The sequence below is a fragment of the Salmo salar genome, chromosome 20, assembly GCF_965601325.2.
Source record: "Salmo salar chromosome 20, fSalSal1, whole genome shotgun sequence".
NCBI lineage: Eukaryota > Metazoa > Chordata > Actinopteri > Salmoniformes > Salmonidae > Salmo > Salmo salar.
Genome location: NC_138310.1, coordinates 971,060 through 988,008, shown reverse-complemented (window position 1 = coordinate 988,008; position 16,949 = coordinate 971,060). Strand labels below are relative to the sequence as shown.

At 40.8% G+C, this 16,949-nt stretch overlaps 1 protein-coding gene across 1 annotated transcript in view; it reads left to right on the top strand.

Moving 5' to 3' along the window:
* The first annotated feature begins 2,288 nt into the window (after window positions 1-2,288).
* ostn (osteocrin) overlaps window positions 2,289-16,949 on the top strand; it is a 41,222-nt gene continuing 26,561 nt past the window's right edge. Inside the window, exon 1 of the mRNA XM_045704185.2 lies at window positions 2,289-2,641. The gene's annotated coding sequence lies outside the window, so the exon portion shown is untranslated. The remainder of the gene's footprint in view (window positions 2,642-16,949) is intronic.

Sequence of the window (16,949 nt, the reverse complement as noted above, 5' to 3'; positions counted from 1 at the left end):
AAAACACATAAAAAGAGAAAAATGAAGTAAAGTCAAATAAAATGTTATTTGTCACATGCTTTGTAGACAACAGGTGTAGACTAACAGTGAAATGATTACTTACGGGTCCATTTCCAACAATGCAAAGTTAAAGATAAGATCAAAATAAAATAAAATATTGAAATAGTGAGACAAGGAATAAATACACAGTGAATAACAAATAAAATGTGTGGGTGTGAGGTTCAGACGGGGAGAGGAGTTAGTGATGTTAGTGAGTGCGTGTTCCTGTGTGCTTGTGTCTGACCGTGTAGATGTGCATGTGTGTGTCTGACCATGTGCATGTGATGTGTGTGTGTGTGTTTGTGAGGTGAATGAAGCTACAGTATGTCTGCTGTGAAAGCCATTAGGTGCAATTGAAGTGGGAGCGATCATTGAGCGTGAGCCTGCCAGCCGCGGATGTTTGGGCTGAGGTAGAATCAGTGTTCTCTGCTTAAAAGAGCATAGTCTAGGAGACGCAGTCCGGGGTTTCCGACAGCGTTCAGCATCTGATGGACAGATGTCCACGCACCCAGCACTGCGGTCATTCTTCGCTCTCATACACACCTCACACACAGACCTACACACGGGCGCATACATACACACATGCACGAATGAAAACACACACACAGTTCAGGGCTTTTAATAGAATCAACGAGAGGATTGAGTTTTTGCTCTGAATGGAGTTTCAGAGCAGCCTTGGGGTCATGACTGGGGTGACTGGGGTAATTGTTTGCTCTCACACACGCCATACACACAGACCTACACACACACACATGTACATTCTCTCCTCACAGTTAGACATGAACCTATACCTGAAATCAGAAACTCACTATACATGCATGGCATGCAGATATACACTTATAGCACGCACACACACACACACACACACACACACACACACACACACACACACACACACACACACACACACACACACACACACACACACACACACACCTTATTGCACTGATGTAGGGTGTGAAGCCATACTGTGGCACAGTACTCCAGGTGAGTTGTTATCATGGTGTGGTAGATTGTCAGGAGGATGTCCTTGGAGATGAAGTCCTTTGCCATTTTTAGAGTGCCAAGCCCAGACAGCAGTCTCACTGTGACCAGGCTGGCGTGTTTAGTCCAGTGTAGATGTGGGTCCAACTTCATCCCCAGGTACTTGGCGTTTACTTGTTCATGAGTGATTTGTCCGTCTGTTCTTGTGACACTTTTGCCTATGTGTCTCAGCTTTTGTGGGTTGCCAAACAGCATTGCCTTTTTACTATGCATTGCTCCCTCTGAGGATCTTGATATAACTTGTTGGCAATAAAAAGTGGTTGGTGGTCTGTTTGTATTTAATTATAGTGTGTGATAAGTCAGCTGGATTTGCTGCAGATTGCCCTCAGTCTAAGGAGAGAGATCCAGAGGGGCTACAGAGTGTGTCTCTCACTAGCTCTGTCTTATATAGGTCAAACCTGGGAAAACATTGAATCAGAATTGAAACAGAAGGAATTCAAACAGGTTGAACCAATTTTGTACCAGTTTTGGTATAACAGGTAGAACTCTTATGGACCAGTTTTACAATGGTTGGGTTTTGGTTTGGTCAAGCCTGGATTTGTTGTTGAGATCAGCCGACATGAGATGTGAGTTTGTACTGAAGACAAGTTAAGTTGGAGGTCCAGGAGTTGGGCATAGAGGGACACAGGATCCACAGGTTTAGCTCAGACAGACAGACAGACAGACAGACAGACAGACAGACAGACAGACAGACAGACAGACAGACAGACAGACAGACAGACAGACAGACAGACAGACAGACAGACAGACAGACAGACAGACAGACAGACAGACAGACAGACAGACAGACAGACAGACAGACAGACAGACAGACAGACAGACAGACAGACAGAGCCCTAGATGGTTCATCGGGCATGATATTAGGCTACATAGTGTACAGTTAGTGTATAGGTCAGGAGGATCTGACTTTAGTTTAGACAAGGAGTAGCTATCATGACTTTATTTCAGACAGGGGAGATACAAGCCTGGGCTGAGCGATCTGATCATCTGCAGGCGATCTGATCAACCGCAGGCGGTATGGAAAGATAAACCTTGCCTGTCGCCTACACCTGTCGCCTCTCCTCCTCTGATCTCTCTACCTACATCGCCCGCTCGCCTCTGTGGCTTTAAGGACCGTCATTCCGACAGCATGCACCTCATCAGGCAACGGGACCTGACCTTTCCCTCTGATTTCTGGGACATTAACTCTGTTGCCCAGTAGAGGGAGGGGGGGGACAACAGCCCTCACCTCCCCCGGCCACCCAGCTACTCCCCAGAGTTCCCATTAGCAGGTAATAGCCCCAGCCCTGGGGTGATGAGGATGAAAGTGTCAGAGTGAGAGGGTTTAGGGCAAGGAGCAGTGGAGCAGTGGAAAACGAGGAGAAATGATGTCAGAGGAATCGCGACCACCGATTGGAGTGCAGATTCCAGAGGAGAGCCTATAAAATGGGGAAAGTCAACACCAGGAACAAGCAAAGGGAGGGAAAAGTTGGAACGTGAGAAATTCCAGGAACTTTTCAACATCCTCTCTCTTCTCCTGTGTGTGTATGTGTGTGTTCCAGACTGTCTAAAACCAAAGGTGAGTACAATAGAACGATCGAGTACAATAGAACGAATGGGGCTCTCTGTGCACAAGTTGGTGCTCAGACATGCATGGATATATATATACATAAATGCATGAATGTAGCGCAGGTGTGTACACTCTTAGAAAAACAAGGTGCTATCTTGAACCAACATTTTTTATTTGGCTGTCCCCATAGGAGAACCCTTCGAAGAACCCCTTTTGGTTCCAACTAGAACCATTTTGGGTTCCATGTAGAACCATTTTGGGTTCCATGTAGAACCTTTTCCACATAGGGTTTGCATGGAACCCAAAATAGTTCTACCTAGAAACAAAAAAGGGTTCTAAATGGAACCAAAAAGGGTTCCCCTATATGGACAGCCCCAGAACCCTATTGGAACCCTTTTTTCTAAGAGTATATGTTCATCACACCTATGTGTATGTGTGCAGGTGTTCTTGAGAGATGTTGTTCATGTGTGCAATATAGAATACAGTAGAAGAAAGATGAGTGAATGACCTTGCCTAAGTTCACAATTAGTGAGAACATTTGTTTGATCTTTGAATTGTATCTGCATTTTTGTGAATGGAAGAATTTGAGTGTCTTTGTGTGTGCGTAAAGAATGTCTGTGACATATGGAGAGTGTGAGTGTGTCTTTGAGAGAATGTTGGTGTACGTACATTGGGGAGAGAGTGCATGTGATGGGTGGAGGTGTTTATTTTCGGGAATGGAAAATGCTAAAATTAGCTGATGTTGCTAGACAATACCCTTTGCCAGACAAGTCTAAAACATACACTGTGAAAACCTTGGGGGAATTGAACACGACATGGTTTCAAACAGGGCCGCATGATTTTACAGTTTGAGAAAGGTGTTCCAAAAGTTATTCTATGGACCAATAGAGACATTTAGTTATTTTTACCAGCTTTTCAGTTGATTTACTGCTTGGTCATTTGGACCAGGATGCAAGTGCTCTCGGGGTAGACTTATACACTTGGTATAGATAGATATAGACTAGATAAAGATGAGATATCCATGTGAGGGAACTATGTTTTTGTACATTTAATGATGGGAGTGTTTTATTGCTCAAATCATGTGTTTAATTGCTCAAATCCCACACATCATGTGTTCTGGGTATATTCCATTTTTAAATTGGACCATCAAATGTTTCTCTCGTTAGTGCCAAAGGTTGGTTATGGCTATTGGAAGCGAGTGAAGGGTGTTGAAAGTTGGGACAGCGGCAGAGTGTTTGTTGTAGAGGGGTCCTACTGTTTTGGGTAGCTGTTTTGAGTAATTTGGGGTAGTTTTGGGGTATTAGTTGGACCCTTGTAGAGGAATACTACATGTATGGTAAAAACGGTGTGAAGGAGTTTTAATACCTATTGGTATTAGAGAATAGGAAATCGTCCTTTGAATTCTACAGTGTTTTTATTTTATTCATTATTTTATTTAATCTTTCTTCTGACAGGGAGTAATGCTGATGCATACACATCAATATACACATCAATATAAACATCAATATACACATTAATACACAAAATAATATAAAACAAACACAAATTCGTCAGTTATCCTGCGCTCTAGCACACTCAGACGAGAGTGCTCTGAAATCAGAGTAGGTAGCCAGAACATATTTACCAGCTATGTCTATCAACAGTTGTCGCATTGACATCTTGAACATTCGACTGAAATGGTTACTTGCATAGTGAAGTCTTTTGTTAAGACATGTAGCTAGCTAGCTAAACAAAAAACCATAATCCAAACTCATGACGTTTCTACCCTGCATGACTGTGCAGGTCTCAAACCAACCAGGTTCAATGTTAGCTAGCCTTCAGTGCAGCTTTTGACATTATCGATCACAGTCTGCTTCTGGAAAAAAGTATGTGTTATGGCTTTACACCCCCTACTATAATGTGGATAAAGAGTTACTTGTCTAACAGAACACAGAGGGTGTTCTTTAATGGAAGCCTCTCAAACATAATCCAGGTAGAAGTAGGAATTCCCCAGGGTAGCTGTTTAGGCCCATTGCTTTTTTCAATCATTACTAACGACATGCCACCGACTTTGAGTAAAGCCAGTGTGTCGTTGTATGCGGATGACACAACATTATACACGTTAGCTACTACAGGGACTGAAATGACTGCAACACTTAACAAATAGCTGCGGTTATTTTTGGAATGGATAGCAAGGAATAAGTTAGTCCTAAATATTTCCAAAACTAAAAGCATTGTATTTGGGACAGATCATTCACTAAACTCTAAACCTCAACTACATCTGGTAATTAATAATGTGGAAATTGAACAAGTTGAGGTTCGAGGAGCTATCAAAACATATTGATAGAACAGCAGCTAAGAGGGTGAGATGTCAGTCCATAATAAAGCGCTGCTCTGCCTTCTTAACAACACTATCAACAAGGCAGGTCCTACAGGCCCTGGTTTTGTTGCACCTGGACTACTGTTCAGTCGTGTGGTCAGGTGCCACAAAGAGGGACTTGCAAAAATCGCTGAAGCTGGAGACTTATATTTCCCTCACTAACTTTAAACATCAGCTATCTGAGCAGCTAACCGATCGCTGCAGCTGTACGTAGCCCATCTGTAAATAGCCCATCCAATCTACCTACCTCATTCCCATATTGTTTTTATTTACTTTTCTGCTCTTTTGCACACCAGTATTTCTACTTGCACATCATCATCTGCACATCTATCACTCCAGTGTTAATTTGCTAAATTGTAATTACTTCACTACTATGGCCTATTAATTGCTTTACCTCACGCCATTTGCACACACTGTATATAGACTTTCTTTTTTTCTATTGTGTTATTGACTGTACGCTTGTTTATTCCATGTGTAACTCTGTGTTGTTGTTTGTGTCGCACTGCTTTGCTTTATCTTGGCCAGGTCGCAGTTGTAAATGAGAACTTGTTCTCAACTAGCCTACCTGGTTAAATAAAGGTGAAATTAAAAATTAAAAAAGATAAAAGAACAGGGCAGCACAGCTGGCCCTTAAAATTACACGGAGAGCTAACATTAATGACATGCATGTCAATCTCTTATGGCTCAAAGTGGAAGAGAGATTGACTTCCTCATTACTTGTTTTTGTAAGAGGTGTTGACAAGCTGAAGGTACTGAGCTGTCTGTTTAAAATACTAGCACACAGCTCGGACACCTATGCATACCCCACAACACATGCCACCAGAGGTCTCTTCACAGTCCCCAAGTCCAGAACAGACTATGGGAGGCGCACTCTACCACATAGAGCCATGACTACATGGAACTCTATTCCACATCAGGTAACTGATGCAAGCAGTAGAATCAGATTGTAAAAATACACCTTATGGAACAGCGGGGACTGTGAAGTAACACAAACATAGGCACAGACACATGCGTACGCACACATGATAACATATGCACTATACACACACGTACACATGGATTTTGCGTTGTAGATATGTGGTAGTGGAGTATGGTCCTGAGGGCACACAGTGTTTTGGGAATTCTGTAATGAATGTATTGTAATGTTTTTAAATTTGTATAACTGCCTTAGTCTTGGCAGAAGCTAATGGAGATCCATAATACATACAAATGCAAACATTAGATTATAACTAGCAAAGGAAATGGCTCTGAGATACAAATAATATTACTACACAGATCATACATATATGGTTAGCTAGCGAGCCAGCCAGCTAACGTTAGCTTGCTAACTAACAGTACACTATAACTTGAAATTAAACTTTCTGACAAAATTAGAAACGTGCAATATCTGAAAATGTGGCTAGCTAGACTATCTTACCGGTATACTGTACATGGATGGACGCTTCTCCCTCTCTGTTACGGATGCCCCTAGTTTGAATATGTAATCCGGAGACAGACGATTTCTCCATCTCCTTAGCTATCATACTTTAATTCCACTGATTTCAAAACTCGATCTCTCGGCATGTCCAGCCCCCTCATTATCTCAGCCAATCATGGCTAGCGGGAAGGTTGCTGCCTTTTTTTGTGGCCAAACAAACTAGGCTTGTAATTTAACAATTTAATTTGTATTTACAGATGGCATACACATTAAGGCTTATGAAAGTTCATGTTCTAGAAGCCATTTCTGTGTTCATGTAGGTAGGGGTAAAAGTGACAAGGCAATCAGTATAGATAATAAACAGAGTAGCAGCAGTGTGTTGGAAAGTGTGAAAGTGTGTGTTTGCCGGTCGGTGCCGTTTAAGATGAGGGAGGATGATTATTTATTTTATGATCATGGCCTTATTTCTATTACAGCATATTGGATGACTGTCAGTCATATTCCAATCACCCAGCTCAATGTAACATCAATAGGTTCAGGCTACAACATGATACTCACATTTTCCCTATACCCAACATGAGATTGCTACAACCTAGCCTATGAATGAAAGTTTACAACGTAAACAGGTCGAGAGACATTTTTTTGTAATCAAGATGTCGGACAGTGACACATTCAATACAGCCTTGCACACTCTTGCCTGTATCTAGCTGATCTAGAGTGTAATCATTAGTCCAACATAGTTTTTATTGGACAAATTCAGGTATGTTTCTCCTTCCGTTTAAAAAACGTTTTTGAACAGAATCGGCAGAATGAATACACCCCTGATCATATGCAAACAGTACAAGCAGCCACTTCAGTGAACACCACATCAGCTGTCTGTGACCAAGCGAAACACTCTTTCTAAGCCAAACCTTCATATCATAACCTCTATCACACAGCCTACATCTTTGTCACCATATCAGCTAACGTCATAGTCAATATAGCTAATAGAACTAACGTGTTCGTATACCAGCTACAATCATGCAGTAAAGTGTACAGTCAGCAAGCAGTTTAGCAGTTACACTGTGAAAAGTGAAAAATTGACAAGGAAATATAGTTCTCATTCTCTCTCACTCTAGCTTTTCCTTCAATTTGGAAGAAATTAATTTGTTCAAAACTGTTCAACTACATTTTTCAAAACTGTTCAACAAAACTGTTCAACTATTGTCTTTCCCTCTCTTTGAGTCAACTACGCGCCACATTTTATGCACTGCAGTGCTAGCTAGCTGTAACTTATGCTTTCAATACTAGATTTCTTCTCTGATCCTTTGTTTGGGTGAACAACAAGTCAGTTCATGCTGCAAGAGCTATGATTATTAATTGTCATTATTACAGTAAATCCATGGAAGAGGGTGAGAACCATGAGCCTCCTAGGTTTTGTATTGAAGCCAATGTACCCAGAGGAGGAAGGAAACTAGCTGTCCTCCAGCTATACCATGGTGCTACACTACAGAGTGCTGTTGAGGCTACTTCATTGTGTTTTAATCAATGATTTGTTGACGTGAATATATTTAGTATAGTTGAATTTAAAAATGAAAACTTTTTTAATGTTTCATTATTTACATTTTTCTGAAATTCACTGATAAGAATGGTCCTTCCCTTCCTCCTCTGAGGAGCCTCCACTGGTGTGAGCAGATGTAATGGTGTGTGTTTGTGTATGTGTGTGTTGGAGTGTCAGTGTAAGTACATGTGAGTGTGTGGGTAGAGTCCAATGAGTGGGCATAGTCAGTGCAAGAAAGTCAGTGGAAAAAAGGGTCAATGCAAATAGTCCAGGTAGCCATTTGATTAACTGTTCAGCACTCTTATGGCTCTGGCATAGAAGCGGTTTTGGTCACAGAATTTGTGCTCTGGTAGAAAAGTGAACAGTCTATGGCTTGGGTGGCTGGGGTATTTGATAATTTTACGGTCCTTCCTTTGATACTGCCTGGTATAGAGGTCCTGGATGGCAGGGAACTCGGGCCCAGTGATGTACTGGGCCATCCGCGTAACCCTCTGTAGCGCCTTGTGATCGAGGGAGGTGCAGTTGCCATACCAAGCAGTGATGCAGCCAGTCAAGATGCGCTCAGTGGTGATCTGAGGGGCCATGCCAAATCTTTTCAACCTCCTGAGGGGTAAGAGGCATTGTCATGCCTTCTTCACGACTGTGCTGGTGTGAGTGGACCATGTTACGTCCTTGGTGATATGGACACTAAGGAACTTGAAGCTCTCGACCCACTCCACTGCGGCCCTGTTGATGTACCTCCATTTCCTGTAGTCCACGATTAGCTACTTTGTCTTGCTGACATTGAGGGAGAGGTTGTTGTCCTGGCACCACACTGCCAGGTCTCTGACCTCCTCCCTGTAGGCTGTCTCATCGTCATCGGGGATCAGGCCTACCACCGAGCTTGGGAAAGAGCTTAGAGAGGACTATGGTGTTGAATGCTGAGCTGTCTCAGGGGATTAATGGCTGATTTTAAGATGAAATTGTCAACACTGTTACGGTTAACACTGTTACTTTATTTTGCACTTAATAGGTACTTACTACAGTTAAACGTGCTCTTTATGACAGGATGTTAACATTCTGTGAAATCAAAGTTGTTTTGATTTTACTAAACCTACAAGTGTAGTAAATGTACTTCATACCATTTAGAATGCACTGTTTATTAAAAACTTATACAACACACTAGGCTCATACACTACCGGTCCAAAGATTTTGAAAACCTACTATTTCAAGGGGTTTTCTTTATTTTTACTATTTTCCACATTGTAGAATAACAGTGAAGACATCAAAACTATGAAATAACACATATGGAATCATCTAGTAACCTAAAAAGTTCTAAACAAATCAAAATATATTTTATATTTGAGATTCTTCAAATAACCACCCTTTGCCTTGATGACAGCTTTGCACACTCATGGCATTCTCTGAACCAGCTTCACTTGGAATGCTTTTCCAACCGTCTTAAAAGGAGTTCCCACTTATGCTGAGCAGTTGTTAGCTGCTTTTCCTTCACTCTGCGGTCTGACTCATACCAAACCATTTCAATTTGGTTGATGTCGGGGGATTGTGGAGGCCAGGTCATCTTATGCAGCACTCCATCACTCTCCTTCTTGGTAAAATAGCCCTTACACAGCCTGTAGGTGTGTTGGGTCATTGTCCTGTTGAAAAACAAATGATAGTGCCACTAAGCCCAAACCAAATGGGATGGCGTATCGCTGCAGTATGCTGTGGTAGCCATGCTGGTTAAGTGTGCCGTGAATTCTAAATAAATCACAGACAGTGTCACCAGTAAAGCACCCCCACACCATCACACCTCCTCTTCCATGCTTTACGGTGGGAACCACACATGCATCGTTTCAACCTCCTGAGGGGTAAGAGGCATTGTCATGCCTTCTTCACGACTGTGCTGGTGTGAGTGGACCATGTTAAGTCCTTGGTGATATGGACACTAAGGAACTTGAAGCTCCAGATCACACCTCCTCTTCCATGCTTTACGGTGGGAACCACACATGCAGAGTTCACCTACTCTGCGTCTTACAAAGACATGGCGGTTGGAACCAAAAATCTCCAATGTGGACTCATCAGACCAAAGGTTACATTTCTACCAGTCTAATGTCTATTGCTCGTGTTCCTTGGCCCAAGCAAGTCTCTTCTTATCATTGGTGTCCTTTAGTAGTGGTTTCTTTGCAGCAATTCAACCTTGAAAGGCCTGATTCACACAGTCTCCTCTGAACCTTTGATGTTGAGATGTGTCTGTCACTTGAACTCTAAAGCATTTATTTGGGCAGCAATTTCTGAGGCTGGTAACTCTAATGAACTTATCCTCTGCAGCAGAGGTAGCTCGGGGTCTTCCATTACTGTGGCGGTCCTATGAGAGCCAGTTTCATCATAGTACTTTATGTTTTTTGCGACTGCACTTGAAGAAACTTTAAAAGTTCTTGAAATGTTCCTTATTGACTGACCTTCTGTCACGCCCTGACCATAGAGAGTCCTTGCTTCTCTATGGTGTAATAGGTCAGGGCGTGACTGGGGGTATTCAAGTTTATTATTTCTATGTGGGGTTCTAGTTTATTATTTCTATGTTGGTGATTTGTATGATTCCCAATTAGCAGCAGCTGGTAATCGTTGTCTCTAATTGGGGATCATATTTAGGTAGCATTTTTCCAACCTGTGTTTGTGGGATATTGTTTTGTGTTTGTGCATCACTTAGTCACGCTTCGTTTGATCATTTATTGTTTTGTGCGGTTCACTTAAAACCTCTTACATCTAGATGTTCCGCTAGCGGAACACCTGCTCCAATATCCAATGATGGGCGTGGCGCGAAATACAAATTCCTCTAAAATCCGAAAACTTCAATTTTTCAAACATATGACTATTTCACAGCATTTTAAAGACAAGACTCTCCTTTATCTAACCACACTGTCCGATTTCAAAAAGGCTTTACAGCGAAAGCAAAACATTAGATTATGTCAGCAGAGTACCAAGCCAGAAATAATCAGACACCCATTTTTCAAGCTAGCATATAATGTCACAAAAACCCAGAAGACAGCTAAATGCAGCACTAACCTTTTACAAACTTCATCAGATGACACACCTAGGACATCATGTTACACACAGCATGCATTCTTTTGTTCAATAAAGGTCATATTTATATATAAAAACAGCATTTTACATCGGCGTCTGACGTTGACTAACTATTTTCCCCTCAAATGCGTCCCGGGAAACAGTGCATAATTCCCTTTATTACTATTCGAAAACAATTTTTAAAATTTATATTGTCAATCTAACATTTATAGATGAATATCTCTTGAGAACACCTGTCATACCAGATTTTAAATTAACTTTACTGGGTAATCACACTTTGCGATAAAAGGAGATGCGATACTCAGAAAATGAGCCAGGAAAACTAGCGCCGCGCCATCTTGGAACAATCGCAAGTCACATCTGATCTTGTATAATATTGTCAATAATCGCCTACCTTTAGTTGTCTTCATCAGAAAGCACTTCCAGGAATCCCAGGTCCACAACAGATGTATTTTCGGTCGAAAAAGTCCATCCTTCATGTTCCATTAGCCTGCTGTTGGTAGCATGTCCTAGGGCTGTCTCCAAATGCTCCGACGTGCGCGGGACAGTAGTTTCGGAAAATGTACTTTTTCCCTCCTCTAGGTTCATTCAAACATGTCAAACGTTGTAAAACATTAATCTTCAGGGCCTGTAACACCAAGAGAGCCAATAAGATTCGACGGGGACGGTTGCAGAGTGTTTTAAAACGTTTCCAAAGGTGGGGGTAGACTGGGCCGCCGACGTCATAATGGGGATGGCCCATCCCCTGTGACCAATTTCCAATGCGTCTCATTCACTGAGTTTCGACTGTAGAAGGTTGATAGCTAAGGAGATGGAGAAAATGCTGGCGTTTGATTGCAAATATGCAGAGGGAGTTGAAAAGAGAACACACAGAAGGCTGTTGTATAAAACACCTGTCTATGGATTACATCTTCAAACTAAGGGAAACCATACCATCCGTGACAGATAGGTAGAAACGTCCATCCATGTCTACAGGTAAGATAGTTTAGCTAGCTCCATTTTAAGTTATTATTCATTTTTCATTTTGTCAGAAAGTCTGTTCAATTCAAGATAAAGCGTGCTGTTAGCTAGCTAGCTAACATTAGCTAGCTGGCTTGCTAACGTTACGTGTATGATCTGTGTATTAATATTATTCGTATCGCAGAGCCATTTGCATTGCTGGTTATAGCCTATTGTTAGCTAGCTAGCTATCATTGAACCTGGATGGTTAGCTTCCTGCAGATTCATGAAGGGTAGTAACATTATGAGTTGAGATTATGTTTCATTGTTTAGCTAGCTAGCTAGATAGATAGCTACATGTCTCAACAAAAGACCCCACTATGCAAGTAACCATTTCACTACTCTATCTCTATCCTGTGCATGTAACAAATAAACGTTGATCTTATATGATATAGTGTATGTTTACCAGAGACGGTATTGTGAAGAACATGACCTGCACCAATGTCAAATTAGGATATAACGTTTGTCTCGTTAGCCTGTGTCCAAGTTCTAAAATTCTCAGGTAGAATGCCCTACTTTTATTTTGTCGCACTCACAAACTTAAGCTATTTTCAGGAATTGTGTCGCCATTAACCTCTATGGGCTAGGTGGGACGCTAGCGTGCCACCCGTGGTGCACTCCATCAACAGCAGGTGCATTTCAAGAGCGGCAAATTTGAATCCAAATAAATGTCAAAATTCAAATTTTTCAAACATACAACTATTTTACACCCTTTGAAAGATAAACATCTCCTTAATCTAACCACGTTTTACGATTTCAAAAAGGTTTTACGGCGAAAGCATAAATTTAGAGTATGTTAGGACAGTACATTTACAAGAGTTGTGTGTAATGTTTTGTCGATTCAAAGACAGGGTCACCAAAACCATAAAACCAGCTAAAATGATGCACTAACCTTTTACAATCTCCATCAGATGACACTCCTAGGACATTATGTTAGACAATGCATGCATTTTTAGTTCTATCAAGTTCATATTTATATCCAAAAACAGCGTTTTACTATGGCATTGATGTTGAGGAAATCGTTTCCCTCCAATAACCGGCAGTCAAGTCAGCGTCACAAATTAAATAATTAAAATTAGAAAACATTGGTAAAATATTATATTGTCATTTAAAGAATTATAGATTTACATCTCTTGAACGCAATCAACTTGCCAGATTTAAAAATAACCTTACTGGGAAATCACACTTTGCAATAATCTGAGCACTGCGCCCAGAAAAATACGCGTTGCGATACAGACTAGACATCATGTTGGGGAGATCTAAAATCGAAAATACTATGTAAATAATCCATTACCTTTGATTCTCTTCATCAGATGTCACTTCCAGGTATCACAGGTCCATAACGAATGTAGTTTTGTTCAAAAAAGCTCATCATTTATGTCCAAAAATCTCCGTCTTGTTAGCACATGATCTAAGCCAGCCGGACTTCTCGTCATGAACGAGGGGAAAAAATATATTTACGTTCGTTCAAACATGTCAAACGTTGTATAGCATAAATCATTAGGGCCTTTTTTAACCAGAACATGAATAATATTCAAGGTGGACGAATGCATACTCTTTTATAACGTATTGGAACGAGGGTACCCAACATGAACTCGCGCGCCAGGTGTCTAATGGGACATCATCGTTCCATGGCTCTTGTTCGGTCAGATCTCCCTCCAGAAGACTCAAAACACTTTGTAAAGGCTGGTGACATCTAGTGGAAGCAATAGGAAGTGCCAAAATATTCCTCAGCCCCTGTGTTTTTCAATGGGATAGGTTTAAAGGTAATACAACACATCAGGTATCCACTTCCTGTCAGAAAATGTCTCAGGGTTTTGCCTGCCAAATGAGTTCTGTTATACTCACAGACACCATTCAAACAGTTTTAGAAACTTTAGAGTGTTTTCTATCCATATATAATAAGTATATGCATATTCTAGTTACTGGGTAGGATTAGTAACCAGATTAAATCGGGTACATTTTTTTTATCCAGACGTGCAAATGCTGCCCCCTAGCCCTAACAGGTTAACTTGTAGATAATGATCTTGTTGCGACTTTATTTTCCTTTACTAATGAAGACAAAGGAACCAAAGTGTATTCATTGTCAGCTATATGATAGGGTCATTATTTGAACTGGCTAGCCAGCTTACTAAACATTAGCTAGAAACGAACAAAACTTGAAACATTGTTTAGAAAGTTGCTTTTAATTGCCTGGTTTGCTAGATTGACATGTACTAAATACATTTTTAAATGGGTGGGTTCATTGTTGTTAAAATTCACTAGTTATGCTATTTTGGACCACTAGGTTGCTGATATCATGCAGCCTCTAGTTTTTGTGCTTATACTTTTTCATAATATCAATGACAAGTCTGATGTCGGACGACAATAGAATGTTCATGTCACTGTGACAACTGTTGATAGACGTAGCATAAACCAGCCTTTCGTCTTGAAATCTTTGGTTGTTTTGCACATGACCTCACATGTTAATCCTTAAAGAGATGGGTGTGAACAATGCTGAATGGGTTTAGACAATGAAGAGCTCTCCAGTAGGTTTACCAAATATTCAATGGCCATTTTCACAAAAGTGCGGTTACAAGTTTATCAACTTTCAAAGCATAATTATCAAATCAAATTTTATTGGTCACATACACATATTTAGCAGATGTTATTGCGGTGTAGTGAAATGCTTGTGTCCTAGCTCCAACAGTGCAGTAATATCTAACAATTCACAACAATACACACAAATCTAAAGTAAAATAATGGATTTAAGAAATATATCAATATTAGGACAAGCAGTTATTACAGTACAAATTATAGTAGAATACAATACAGTATATACATATGAGATGAGTAAAGCAGTATGTAAACATTATTAAAAACATGACTAGTGTTCCATTATTAAAGTGACCAGTGATTCCATGTCTATAGGGCAGCAGCCTCTAATGTTCAGGGTTGAGTAACCGTTTGGTAGCCGGCTAGTGATGGCTATTTAACAGACTAATGGCCTTGAGATAGAAGCTGTTTCAGTCTCTCGGTCCCAGCTTTGATGCACCTGTACTGATCTCGCCTTCTGGATGGTAGCGGGGTGAACAGGCCGTGGCTCAGGTGGTTGATGTCCTTGATGATCTTTTTGGCTTGGAGGGTACTATGGTGTTGAAGGCTGAGCTATAGTCAATGAACAGCATTCTTACATAGGTATTCCTCTTGTCCAGATGGGATAGGGCAGTGTGCAGTGCGATTGCATCGTCTGTGGATCTATTGGGGCGGTATGCAAATTGGGTTTAGGGTGTCAGGTAAGGTAGAGGTGATATGATCCTTAATAACTAGCCTCTCAAAGCACTTCTTGATGACAGAAGTGAGTGCTACGGGGCAATAGTCATTTAGTTCAGTTACCAATGCTTTCTTGGGTAGAGGAACAATGGTGGACATCTTTAAGAAAGTGAGGACAGCAGGCTGGGATAAGGAGAGATTAAAAATGTCTGTACACACTTCAGCCAGCTGGTCTGCGCATACAAAGTTTTACTTATCTGTTTTTTACTTAACACCTTGAAATTGTTTTTATCTTAACTTCTGAAATCATTGTTGGTTAAGGGCTTGTAAGTAAGCATTTCACTGTAAAGTCTACTACACCTGTTGTATTTGGCGCATGTGACAAATAACATTTGATTTGATTTGATTTGCTCTGAGGACACGTTTAAATGTCTTTCTCATGTCGGCCACGGAGAATGAGAGCCCATACTCCCTGGGAGCGGGCCGCGTCAGTGGCATTGTGTTGTCCTCAAAGCGGGCATTCTGTGGTGTTTAGCTTGTCCGGGAGCAAGACGGCGTTGTCCGCGACATGGCTGGTTTTCCCTTTGTAATCCGTAATTGTCTGTAGACCCTGCCACATACGTCTTGTGCCTGAGCCGTTGAATTGCGACTCCACTTTGTCTCTGTACTGACGTTTTGCTTGTTTGATTGCCTTACGGAGGGAATAACTACACTTTTTTATTTATTTATTGTTTATTAAAAATGTTCTTATTATCCCATCCACCACCCCCCTGTCTTCTAAGGACAATTTTTTTTAAGCTTTTCTGCTACATATACATCCATTTTACGTACACATTTTGCATTCACATTTTACATACATGGTACTTTTATACGAAGCAATCACAAACAATCATCGCAAACAATAATAGCATTATCAAACAAACTCTTTAATCCCAGCCCTCAGCCACTCTTAGCCCATCCCACCTATCACCATAGACCACCCTCGTTTGGTTTCCATGTGCCATATATTTTTCAATTGTGCTGTGATGTTTTACATACTTTTTATAGTATCCACAGATTGTGAGCTAAAGATGAAAACCTTTCCTACGAGTATTATTATATTATTTATTGACTGACTATGGCTTTCCAAATCGCCCAACACTGCTATTTGTAAGGTTAATTTTAAGTGCATGGTGTGACCAGAAACAAGCTACATAGGGGAAATACCAGAATAAATTATCTAGTGATTCTGTCTCTTTGCAGCAAAATCTACAGAGCTGAGATTGTTGTATGCCCCATATATACAGCATTCTGTTGGTGGCACGCATTTTATATAATCATCTAATTTTAAAAACTTTAAGTGTTGAATCAAGTGTTGTTTTTTGCACCAGTTCATAAACCATGTGCCATGGAATCGGTACAACAACAAAAAACTCTTCCCATTTATTTTGCAACCTGTATGGCAGAGCTGTCAACATTTTTGTCCTCAAATGAAACTGGTATATATTTCTATTTATGCCAATTCCTTTCAGCCAATTTGTATCTTTAATATATGGCAGGCAAACAAGTTCCCTACCTTCTCCCTTTTCCACTTGCCTCCCCCATTTTGGTAGTAATGCTGCAATCAGCTGGATGTAAATTTGGATTGAGCAGATATTCCCATATATTTCTGATAGCTGCATATGTTTCTATTCATAATATCATTAAT